Below are 12,942 nucleotides of genomic sequence, written 5' to 3' on the forward strand. Positions count from 1 at the left end.
CTTGAATTCAACTTTTTTTTGCAGACAGTATGGTTTGATGACCAGTTTTTCACTTTTCAATGGAAAACTTGCATGTAGTTTTAGTCTCATTTGGCATATATTTGAACCACTTACTATCCTAAAGAAGAAAATTATGGTAGCATATGAAATGAATAGGGTGTACTGATCATTGTAAAGTGTTTTTTTTACAGATTTAGTGAAATATTTGTGATGGACTACAGATTTTATGTACAAAGCTCTTCACATTTCACATACATCAAACAGGCCGTTTAACCAGGGACATAAATACAAATATTCTGCACATTTTTTCTGTGATAATCTACTTTTCTCTAGATTCCGAGTTCACAAATGGTTAATTAAATTTGATTTAAGCATAGAAACACAAATATCAGGAACATAAAAAGCTGTCAGATAGAAAGTCAGCATGGCTCTTAGGCATAAAATGGAAACTGCTTTAAAATGCTTATTTTAGCCGTATAATGCCAAAATGCTTATTTTAACAGAATTTCTGTCAAACAAAGATGTAAATCCTTTACTTTTATTGAGTTTGACAAATTGAAACCAGCAAACCATTCAGGAAAGTTGCCAAAGTACAGAATCTACATTTACAGAATTCATCTCTTAGGCCCGAGAACACAGTTATTTCGTAGTGCATTTCTTTTAGACAGTAAATTCAAATTAAAAAAATCGCACCTGCTCTATCTCAAAAAGATTTTTACAGTGTAGTGTACCACTATTGATACAAATAATATCAAAATTATAGAAACTTCTACCAGCTCTAACTCAAAATATTGACAATTCTGTGTTAAGGGGGGCTAAAATTCAGTTTGACAGCTTCAGACATTCTAATTTTTGACCTTTTTTAACTGGACCAAATCACTACTTAACATAAAGATTCAGCACCCAAATTTTTTTAACATGTAATTTCATCCCCTTACTTAATATTTCATGCATAAAATATCAAGAAATAAATTGGGAAAGTGTATCAAAAAAAAATGCAAGTTATACACTGTTCACACTAGGGACTATATTTGTAGACAACGAAAACCAAAGGACGATAACTGTGTCCTTGGACCTAATAGGATAGAAAGACTTGACCAATTTTAATAAAACTTTGCATGACCTAAGCTTAGGCAATTATAAGATAGTTGGCCAAGTTTCATGGCCATAGGATATATATTATAGAAACTAGGGCCATTTTAATATTGAAATTTGGATGTTTATTTTTGACGTTTAAATCAAATATTTTCAACTGTCAAGATTTTGGCCTAAAAAATTTAAATATTGCAAAAATTTGCTTTTTAAATACTCTTGAATTTAATATAATAAGTATTTAAAGCAACGGAACACTCATTTGATTTATCAGATTTATTTCAGTTATTCAAAAGTCAAATTTATATGAGCCTGTGCCTGAAAATAGAGATTTTCGAATTAAGGGAAGCCTTACATAAACATGCATTTTTTTCAACCAATTTGAAGTTTTTGAAGTTTTTTAACCATACATTATTCTTCCATATATATTAAATGTACTTTAAATGTAAAGAAAAGTTACAAAAAGCATACCACATGAGTATAAAATGGTCTTAGGCCATGTAAGACTGAGAATTATTTAGAGTCGATTTAGGCCGTAGCCCATATTTACATATAAAAATGCACACAGAGGCTATAAGAAATTGAAATTTGTTACTTTTTGCTCATTTCTATGCTAAGATGTCATGATACAAGAAGTCTAATTGCAAAAGGACTCTTGAATTCAACTTTTTTTTGCAGACAGTATGGTTTGATGACCAGTTTTTCACTTTTCAATGGAAAACTTGCATGTAGTTTTAGTCTCATTTGGCATATATTTGAACCACTTACTATCCTAAAGAAGAAAATTATGGTAGCATATGAAATGAATAGGGTGTACTGATCATTGTAAAGTGTTTTTTTTTACAGATTTAGTGAAATATTTGTGATGGACTACAGATTTTATGTACAAAGCTCTTCACATTTCACATACATCAAACAGGCCGTTTAACCAGGGACATAAATACAAATATTCTGCACATTTTTTCTGTGATAATCTACTTTTCTCTAGATTCCGAGTTCACAAATGGTTAATTAAATTTGATTTAAGCATAGAAACACAAATATCAGGAACATAAAAAGCTGTCAGATAGAAAGTCAGCATGGCTCTTAGGCATAAAATGGAAACTGCTTTAAAATGCTTATTTTAGCCGTATAATGCCAAAATGCTTATTTTAACAGAATTTCTGTCAAACAAAGATGTAAATCCTTTACTTTTATTGAGTTTGACAAATTGAAACCAGCAAACCATTCAGGAAAGTTGCCAAAGTACAGAATCTACATTTACGGAATTCATCTCTTAGGATAGAAAGACTTGACCAATTTTAATAAAACTTTGCATGACCTAAGCTTAGGCAATTATAAGATAGTTGGCCAAGTTTCATGGCCATAGGATATATATTATAGAAACTAGGGCCATTTTAATATTGAAATTTGGATGTTTATTTTTGACGTTTAAATCAAATATTTTCAACTGTCAAGATTTTGGCCTAAAAAATTTAAATATTGCAAAAATTTGCTTTTTAAATACTCTTGAATTTAATATAATAAGTATTTAAAGCAACGGAACACTCATTTGATTTATCAGATTTATTTCAGTTATTCAAAAGTCAAATTTATATGAGCCTGTGCCTGAAAATAGAGATTTTCGAATTAAGGGAAGCCTTACATAAACATGCATTTTTTTCAACCAATTTGAAGTTTTTGAAGTTTTTTAACCATACATTATTCTTCCATATATATTAAATGTACTTTAAATGTAAAGAAAAGTTACAAAAAGCATACCACATGAGTATAAAATGGTCTTAGGCCATGTAAGACTGAGAATTATTTAGAGTCGATTTAGGCCGTAGCCCATATTTACATATAAAAATGCACACAGAGGCTATAAGAAATTGAAATTTGTTACTTTTTGCTCATTTCTATGCTAAGATGTCATGATACAAGAAGTCTAATTGCAAAAGGACTCTTGAATTCAACTTTTTTTTGCAGACAGTATGGTTTGATGACCAGTTTTTCACTTTTCAATGGAAAACTTGCATGTAGTTTTAGTCTCATTTGGCATATATTTGAACCACTTACTATCCTAAAGAAGAAAATTATGGTAGCATATGAAATGAATAGGGTGTACTGATCATTGTAAAGTGTTTTTTTTACAGATTTAGTGAAATATTTGTGATGGACTACAGATTTTATGTACAAAGCTCTTCACATTTCACATACATCAAACAGGCCGTTTAACCAGGGACATAAATACAAATATTCTGCACATTTTTTCTGTGATAATCTACTTTTCTCTAGATTCCGAGTTCACAAATGGTTAATTAAATTTGATTTAAGCATAGAAACACAAATATCAGGAACATAAAAAGCTGTCAGATAGAAAGTCAGCATGGCTCTTAGGCATAAAATGGAAACTGCTTTAAAATGCTTATTTTAGCCGTATAATGCCAAAATGCTTATTTTAACAGAATTTCTGTCAAACAAAGATGTAAATCCTTTACTTTTATTGAGTTTGACAAATTGAAACCAGCAAACCATTCAGGAAAGTTGCCAAAGTACAGAATCTACATTTACGGAATTCATCTCTTAATAGGATAGAAAGACTTGACCAATTTTAATAAAACTTTGCATGACCTAAGCTTAGGCAATTATAAGATAGTTGGCCAAGTTTCATGGCCATAGGATATATATTATAGAAACTAGGGCCATTTTAATATTGAAATTTGGATGTTTATTTTTGACGTTTAAATCAAATATTTTCAACTGTCAAGATTTTGGCCTAAAAAATTTAAATATTGCAAAAATTTGCTTTTTAAATACTCTTGAATTTAATATAATAAGTATTTAAAGCAACGGAACACTCATTTGATTTATCAGATTTATTTCAGTTATTCAAAAGTCAAATTTATATGAGCCTGTGCCTGAAAATAGAGATTTTCGAATTAAGGGAAGCCTTACATAAACATGCATTTTTTTCAACCAATTTGAAGTTTTTGAAGTTTTTTAACCATACATTATTCTTCCATATATATTAAATGTACTTTAAATGTAAAGAAAAGTTACAAAAAGCATACCACATGAGTATAAAATGGTCTTAGGCCATGTAAGACTGAGAATTATTTAGAGTCGATTTAGGCCGTAGCCCATATTTACATATAAAAATGCACACAGAGGCTATAAGAAATTGAAATTTGTTACTTTTTGCTCATTTCTATGCTAAGATGTCATGATACAAGAAGTCTAATTGCAAAAGGACTCTTGAATTCAACTTTTTTTTGCAGACAGTATGGTTTGATGACCAGTTTTTCACTTTTCAATGGAAAACTTGCATGTAGTTTTAGTCTCATTTGGCATATATTTGAACCACTTACTATCCTAAAGAAGAAAATTATGGTAGCATATGAAATGAATAGGGTGTACTGATCATTGTAAAGTGTTTTTTTTACAGATTTAGTGAAATATTTGTGATGGACTACAGATTTTATGTACAAAGCTCTTCACATTTCACATACATCAAACAGGCCGTTTAACCAGGGACATAAATACAAATATTCTGCACATTTTTTCTGTGATAATCTACTTTTCTCTAGATTCCGAGTTCACAAATGGTTAATTAAATTTGATTTAAGCATAGAAACACAAATATCAGGAACATAAAAAGCTGTCAGATAGAAAGTCAGCATGGCTCTTAGGCATAAAATGGAAACTGCTTTAAAATGCTTATTTTAGCCGTATAATGCCAAAATGCTTATTTTAACAGAATTTCTGTCAAACAAAGATGTAAATCCTTTACTTTTATTGAGTTTGACAAATTGAAACCAGCAAACCATTCAGGAAAGTTGCCAAAGTACAGAATCTACATTTACGGAATTCATCTCTTAGGCCCGAGAACACAGTTATTTCGTAGTGCATTTCTTTTAGACAGTAAATTCAAATTAAAAAAATCGCACCTGCTCTATCTCAAAAAGATTTTTACAGTGTAGTGTACTACTATTGATACAAATAATATCAAAATTATAGAAACTTCTACCAGCTCTAACTCAAAATATTGACAATTCTGTGTTAAGGGGGGCTAAAATTCAGTTTGACAGCTTCAGACATTCTAATTTTTGACCTTTTTTAACTGGACCAAATCACTACTTAACATAAAGATTCAGCACCCAAATTTTTTTAACATGTAATTTCATCCCCTTACTTAATATTTCATGCATAAAATATCAAGAAATAAATTGGGAAAGTGTATCAAAAAAAAATGCAAGTTATACACTGTTCACACTAGGGACTATATTTGTAGACAACGAAAACCAAAGGACGATAACTGTGTCCTTGGACCTAATAGGATAGAAAGACTTGACCAATTTTAATAAAACTTTGCATGACCTAAGCTTAGGCAATTATAAGATAGTTGGCCAAGTTTCATGGCCATAGGATATATATTATAGAAACTAGGGCCATTTTAATATTGAAATTTGGATGTTTATTTTTGACGTTTAAATCAAATATTTTCAACTGTCAAGATTTTGGCCTAAAAAATTTAAATATTGCAAAAATTTGCTTTTTAAATACTCTTGAATTTAATATAATAAGTATTTAAAGCAACGGAACACTCATTTGATTTATCAGATTTATTTCAGTTATTCAAAAGTCAAATTTATATGAGCCTGTGCCTGAAAATAGAGATTTTCGAATTAAGGGAAGCCTTACATAAACATGCATTTTTTTCAACCAATTTGAAGTTTTTGAAGTTTTTTAACCATACATTATTCTTCCATATATATTAAATGTACTTTAAATGTAAAGAAAAGTTACAAAAAGCATACCACATGAGTATAAAATGGTCTTAGGCCATGTAAGACTGAGAATTATTTAGAGTCGATTTAGGCCGTAGCCCATATTTACATATAAAAATGCACACAGAGGCTATAAGAAATTGAAATTTGTTACTTTTTGCTCATTTCTATGCTAAGATGTCATGATACAAGAAGTCTAATTGCAAAAGGACTCTTGAATTCAACTTTTTTTTGCAGACAGTATGGTTTGATGACCAGTTTTTCACTTTTCAATGGAAAACTTGCATGTAGTTTTAGTCTCATTTGGCATATATTTGAACCACTTACTATCCTAAAGAAGAAAATTATGGTAGCATATGAAATGAATAGGGTGTACTGATCATTGTAAAGTGTTTTTTTTACAGATTTAGTGAAATATTTGTGATGGACTACAGATTTTATGTACAAAGCTCTTCACATTTCACATACATCAAACAGGCCGTTTAACCAGGGACATAAATACAAATATTCTGCACATTTTTTCTGTGATAATCTACTTTTCTCTAGATTCCGAGTTCACAAATGGTTAATTAAATTTGATTTAAGCATAGAAACACAAATATCAGGAACATAAAAAGCTGTCAGATAGAAAGTCAGCATGGCTCTTAGGCATAAAATGGAAACTGCTTTAAAATGCTTATTTTAGCCGTATAATGCCAAAATGCTTATTTTAACAGAATTTCTGTCAAACAAAGATGTAAATCCTTTACTTTTATTGAGTTTGACAAATTGAAACCAGCAAACCATTCAGGAAAGTTGCCAAAGTACAGAATCTACATTTACGGAATTCATCTCTTAGGCCCGAGAACACAGTTATTTCGTAGTGCATTTCTTTTAGACAGTAAATTCAAATTAAAAAAATCGCACCTGCTCTATCTCAAAAAGATTTTTACAGTGTAGTGTACTACTATTGATACAAATAATATCAAAATTATAGAAACTTCTACCAGCTCTAACTCAAAATATTGACAATTCTGTGTTAAGGGGGGCTAAAATTCAGTTTGACAGCTTCAGACATTCTAATTTTTGACCTTTTTTAACTGGACCAAATCACTACTTAACATAAAGATTCAGCACCCAAATTTTTTTAACATGTAATTTCATCCCCTTACTTAATATTTCATGCATAAAATATCAAGAAATAAATTGGGAAAGTGTATCAAAAAAAAATGCAAGTTATACACTGTTCACACTAGGGACTATATTTGTAGACAACGAAAACCAAAGGACGATAACTGTGTCCTTGGACCTATTCTAATAGGATAGAAAGACTTGACCAATTTTAATAAAACTTTGCATGACCTAAGCTTAGGCAATTATAAGATAGTTGGCCAAGTTTCATGGCCATAGGATATATATTATAGAAACTAGGGCCATTTTAATATTGAAATTTGGATGTTTATTTTTGACGTTTAAATCAAATATTTTCAACTGTCAAGATTTTGGCCTAAAAAATTTAAATATTGCAAAAATTTGCTTTTTAAATACTCTTGAATTTAATATAATAAGTATTTAAAGCAACGGAACACTCATTTGATTTATCAGATTTATTTCAGTTATTCAAAAGTCAAATTTATATGAGCCTGTGCCTGAAAATAGAGATTTTCGAATTAAGGGAAGCCTTACATAAACATGCATTTTTTTCAACCAATTTGAAGTTTTTGAAGTTTTTTAACCATACATTATTCTTCCATATATATTAAATGTACTTTAAATGTAAAGAAAAGTTACAAAAAGCATACCACATGAGTATAAAATGGTCTTAGGCCATGTAAGACTGAGAATTATTTAGAGTCGATTTAGGCCGTAGCCCATATTTACATATAAAAATGCACACAGAGGCTATAAGAAATTGAAATTTGTTACTTTTTGCTCATTTCTATGCTAAGATGTCATGATACAAGAAGTCTAATTGCAAAAGGACTCTTGAATTCAACTTTTTTTTGCAGACAGTATGGTTTGATGACCAGTTTTTCACTTTTCAATGGAAAACTTGCATGTAGTTTTAGTCTCATTTGGCATATATTTGAACCACTTACTATCCTAAAGAAGAAAATTATGGTAGCATATGAAATGAATAGGGTGTACTGATCATTGTAAAGTGTTTTTTTTACAGATTTAGTGAAATATTTGTGTTGGACTACAGATTTTATGTACAAAGCTCTTCACATTTCACATACATCAAACAGGCCGTTTAACCAGGGACATAAATACAAATATTCTGCACATTTTTTCTGTGATAATCTACTTTTCTCTAGATTCCGAGTTCACAAATGGTTAATTAAATTTGATTTAAGCATAGAAACACAAATATCAGGAACATAAAAAGCTGTCAGATAGAAAGTCAGCATGGCTCTTAGGCATAAAATGGAAACTGCTTTAAAATGCTTATTTTAGCCGTATAATGCCAAAATGCTTATTTTAACAGAATTTCTGTCAAACAAAGATGTAAATCCTTTACTTTTATTGAGTTTGACAAATTGAAACCAGCAAACCATTCAGGAAAGTTGCCAAAGTACAGAATCTACATTTACGGAATTCATCTCTTAGGATAGAAAGACTTGACCAATTTTAATAAAACTTTGCATGACCTAAGCTTAGGCAATTATAAGATAGTTGGCCAAGTTTCATGGCCATAGGATATATATTATAGAAACTAGGGCCATTTTAATATTGAAATTTGGATGTTTATTTTTGACGTTTAAATCAAATATTTTCAACTGTCAAGATTTTGGCCTAAAAAATTTAAATATTGCAAAAATTTGCTTTTTAAATACTCTTGAATTTAATATAATAAGTATTTAAAGCAACGGAACACTCATTTGATTTATCAGATTTATTTCAGTTATTCAAAAGTCAAATTTATATGAGCCTGTGCCTGAAAATAGAGATTTTCGAATTAAGGGAAGCCTTACATAAACATGCATTTTTTTCAACCAATTTGAAGTTTTTGAAGTTTTTTAACCATACATTATTCTTCCATATATATTAAATGTACTTTAAATGTAAAGAAAAGTTACAAAAAGCATACCACATGAGTATAAAATGGTCTTAGGCCATGTAAGACTGAGAATTATTTAGAGTCGATTTAGGCCGTAGCCCATATTTACATATAAAAATGCACACAGAGGCTATAAGAAATTGAAATTTGTTACTTTTTGCTCATTTCTATGCTAAGATGTCATGATACAAGAAGTCTAATTGCAAAAGGACTCTTGAATTCAACTTTTTTTTGCAGACAGTATGGTTTGATGACCAGTTTTTCACTTTTCAATGGAAAACTTGCATGTAGTTTTAGTCTCATTTGGCATATATTTGAACCACTTACTATCCTAAAGAAGAAAATTATGGTAGCATATGAAATGAATAGGGTGTACTGATCATTGTAAAGTGTTTTTTTTACAGATTTAGTGAAATATTTGTGATGGACTACAGATTTTATGTACAAAGCTCTTCACATTTCACATACATCAAACAGGCCGTTTAACCAGGGACATAAATACAAATATTCTGCACATTTTTTCTGTGATAATCTACTTTTCTCTAGATTCCGAGTTCACAAATGGTTAATTAAATTTGATTTAAGCATAGAAACACAAATATCAGGAACATAAAAAGCTGTCAGATAGAAAGTCAGCATGGCTCTTAGGCATAAAATGGAAACTGCTTTAAAATGCTTATTTTAGCCGTATAATGCCAAAATGCTTATTTTAACAGAATTTCTGTCAAACAAAGATGTAAATCCTTTACTTTTATTGAGTTTGACAAATTGAAACCAGCAAACCATTCAGGAAAGTTGCCAAAGTACAGAATCTACATTTACGGAATTCATCTCTTAGGATAGAAAGACTTGACCAATTTTAATAAAACTTTGCATGACCTAAGCTTAGGCAATTATAAGATAGTTGGCCAAGTTTCATGGCCATAGGATATATATTATAGAAACTAGGGCCATTTTAATATTGAAATTTGGATGTTTATTTTTGACGTTTAAATCAAATATTTTCAACTGTCAAGATTTTGGCCTAAAAAATTTAAATATTGCAAAAATTTGCTTTTTAAATACTCTTGAATTTAATATAATAAGTATTTAAAGCAACGGAACACTCATTTGATTTATCAGATTTATTTCAGTTATTCAAAAGTCAAATTTATATGAGCCTGTGCCTGAAAATAGAGATTTTCGAATTAAGGGAAGCCTTACATAAACATGCATTTTTTTCAACCAATTTGAAGTTTTTGAAGTTTTTTAACCATACATTATTCTTCCATATATATTAAATGTACTTTAAATGTAAAGAAAAGTTACAAAAAGCATACCACATGAGTATAAAATGGTCTTAGGCCATGTAAGACTGAGAATTATTTAGAGTCGATTTAGGCCGTAGCCCATATTTACATATAAAAATGCACACAGAGGCTATAAGAAATTGAAATTTGTTACTTTTTGCTCATTTCTATGCTAAGATGTCATGATACAAGAAGTCTAATTGCAAAAGGACTCTTGAATTCAACTTTTTTTTGCAGACAGTATGGTTTGATGACCAGTTTTTCACTTTTCAATGGAAAACTTGCATGTAGTTTTAGTCTCATTTGGCATATATTTGAACCACTTACTATCCTAAAGAAGAAAATTATGGTAGCATATGAAATGAATAGGGTGTACTGATCATTGTAAAGTGTTTTTTTTACAGATTTAGTGAAATATTTGTGATGGACTACAGATTTTATGTACAAAGCTCTTCACATTTCACATACATCAAACAGGCCGTTTAACCAGGGACATAAATACAAATATTCTGCACATTTTTTCTGTGATAATCTACTTTTCTCTAGATTCCGAGTTCACAAATGGTTAATTAAATTTGATTTAAGCATAGAAACACAAATATCAGGAACATAAAAAGCTGTCAGATAGAAAGTCAGCATGGCTCTTAGGCATAAAATGGAAACTGCTTTAAAATGCTTATTTTAGCCGTATAATGCCAAAATGCTTATTTTAACAGAATTTCTGTCAAACAAAGATGTAAATCCTTTACTTTTATTGAGTTTGACAAATTGAAACCAGCAAACCATTCAGGAAAGTTGCCAAAGTACAGAATCTACATTTACGGAATTCATCTCTTAGGATAGAAAGACTTGACCAATTTTAATAAAACTTTGCATGACCTAAGCTTAGGCAATTATAAGATAGTTGGCCAAGTTTCATGGCCATAGGATATATATTATAGAAACTAGGGCCATTTTAATATTGAAATTTGGATGTTTATTTTTGACGTTTAAATCAAATATTTTCAACTGTCAAGATTTTGGCCTAAAAAATTTAAATATTGCAAAAATTTGCTTTTTAAATACTCTTGAATTTAATATAATAAGTATTTAAAGCAACGGAACACTCATTTGATTTATCAGATTTATTTCAGTTATTCAAAAGTCAAATTTATATGAGCCTGTGCCTGAAAATAGAGATTTTCGAATTAAGGGAAGCCTTACATAAACATGCATTTTTTTCAACCAATTTGAAGTTTTTGAAGTTTTTTAACCATACATTATTCTTCCATATATATTAAATGTACTTTAAATGTAAAGAAAAGTTACAAAAAGCATACCACATGAGTATAAAATGGTCTTAGGCCATGTAAGACTGAGAATTATTTAGAGTCGATTTAGGCCGTAGCCCATATTTACATATAAAAATGCACACAGAGGCTATAAGAAATTGAAATTTGTTACTTTTTGCTCATTTCTATGCTAAGATGTCATGATACAAGAAGTCTAATTGCAAAAGGACTCTTGAATTCAACTTTTTTTTGCAGACAGTATGGTTTGATGACCAGTTTTTCACTTTTCAATGGAAAACTTGCATGTAGTTTTAGTCTCATTTGGCATATATTTGAACCACTTACTATCCTAAAGAAGAAAATTATGGTAGCATATGAAATGAATAGGGTGTACTGATCATTGTAAAGTGTTTTTTTTACAGATTTAGTGAAATATTTGTGATGGACTACAGATTTTATGTACAAAGCTCTTCACATTTCACATACATCAAACAGGCCGTTTAACCAGGGACATAAATACAAATATTCTGCACATTTTTTCTGTGATAATCTACTTTTCTCTAGATTCCGAGTTCACAAATGGTTAATTAAATTTGATTTAAGCATAGAAACACAAATATCAGGAACATAAAAAGCTGTCAGATAGAAAGTCAGCATGGCTCTTAGGCATAAAATGGAAACTGCTTTAAAATGCTTATTTTAGCCGTATAATGCCAAAATGCTTATTTTAACAGAATTTCTGTCAAACAAAGATGTAAATCCTTTACTTTTATTGAGTTTGACAAATTGAAACCAGCAAACCATTCAGGAAAGTTGCCAAAGTACAGAATCTACATTTACGGAATTCATCTCTTAGGATAGAAAGACTTGACCAATTTTAATAAAACTTTGCATGACCTAAGCTTAGGCAATTATAAGATAGTTGGCCAAGTTTCATGGCCATAGGATATATATTATAGAAACTAGGGCCATTTTAATATTGAAATTTGGATGTTTATTTTTGACGTTTAAATCAAATATTTTCAACTGTCAAGATTTTGGCCTAAAAAATTTAAATATTGCAAAAATTTGCTTTTTAAATACTCTTGAATTTAATATAATAAGTATTTAAAGCAACGGAACACTCATTTGATTTATCAGATTTATTTCAGTTATTCAAAAGTCAAATTTATATGAGCCTGTGCCTGAAAATAGAGATTTTCGAATTAAGGGAAGCCTTACATAAACATGCATTTTTTTCAACCAATTTGAAGTTTTTGAAGTTTTTTAACCATACATTATTCTTCCATATATATTAAATGTACTTTAAATGTAAAGAAAAGTTACAAAAAGCATACCACATGAGTATAAAATGGTCTTAGGCCATGTAAGACTGAGAATTATTTAGAGTCGATTTAGGCCGTAGCCCATATTTACATATAAAAATGCACACAGAGGCTATAAGAAATTGAAATTTGTTACTTTTTGCTCATTTCTATGCT

Source organism: Mytilus californianus, unplaced genomic scaffold (assembly GCF_021869535.1).
Source record: "Mytilus californianus isolate M0D057914Y unplaced genomic scaffold, xbMytCali1.0.p SCAF_31, whole genome shotgun sequence".
NCBI lineage: Eukaryota > Metazoa > Mollusca > Bivalvia > Mytilida > Mytilidae > Mytilus > Mytilus californianus.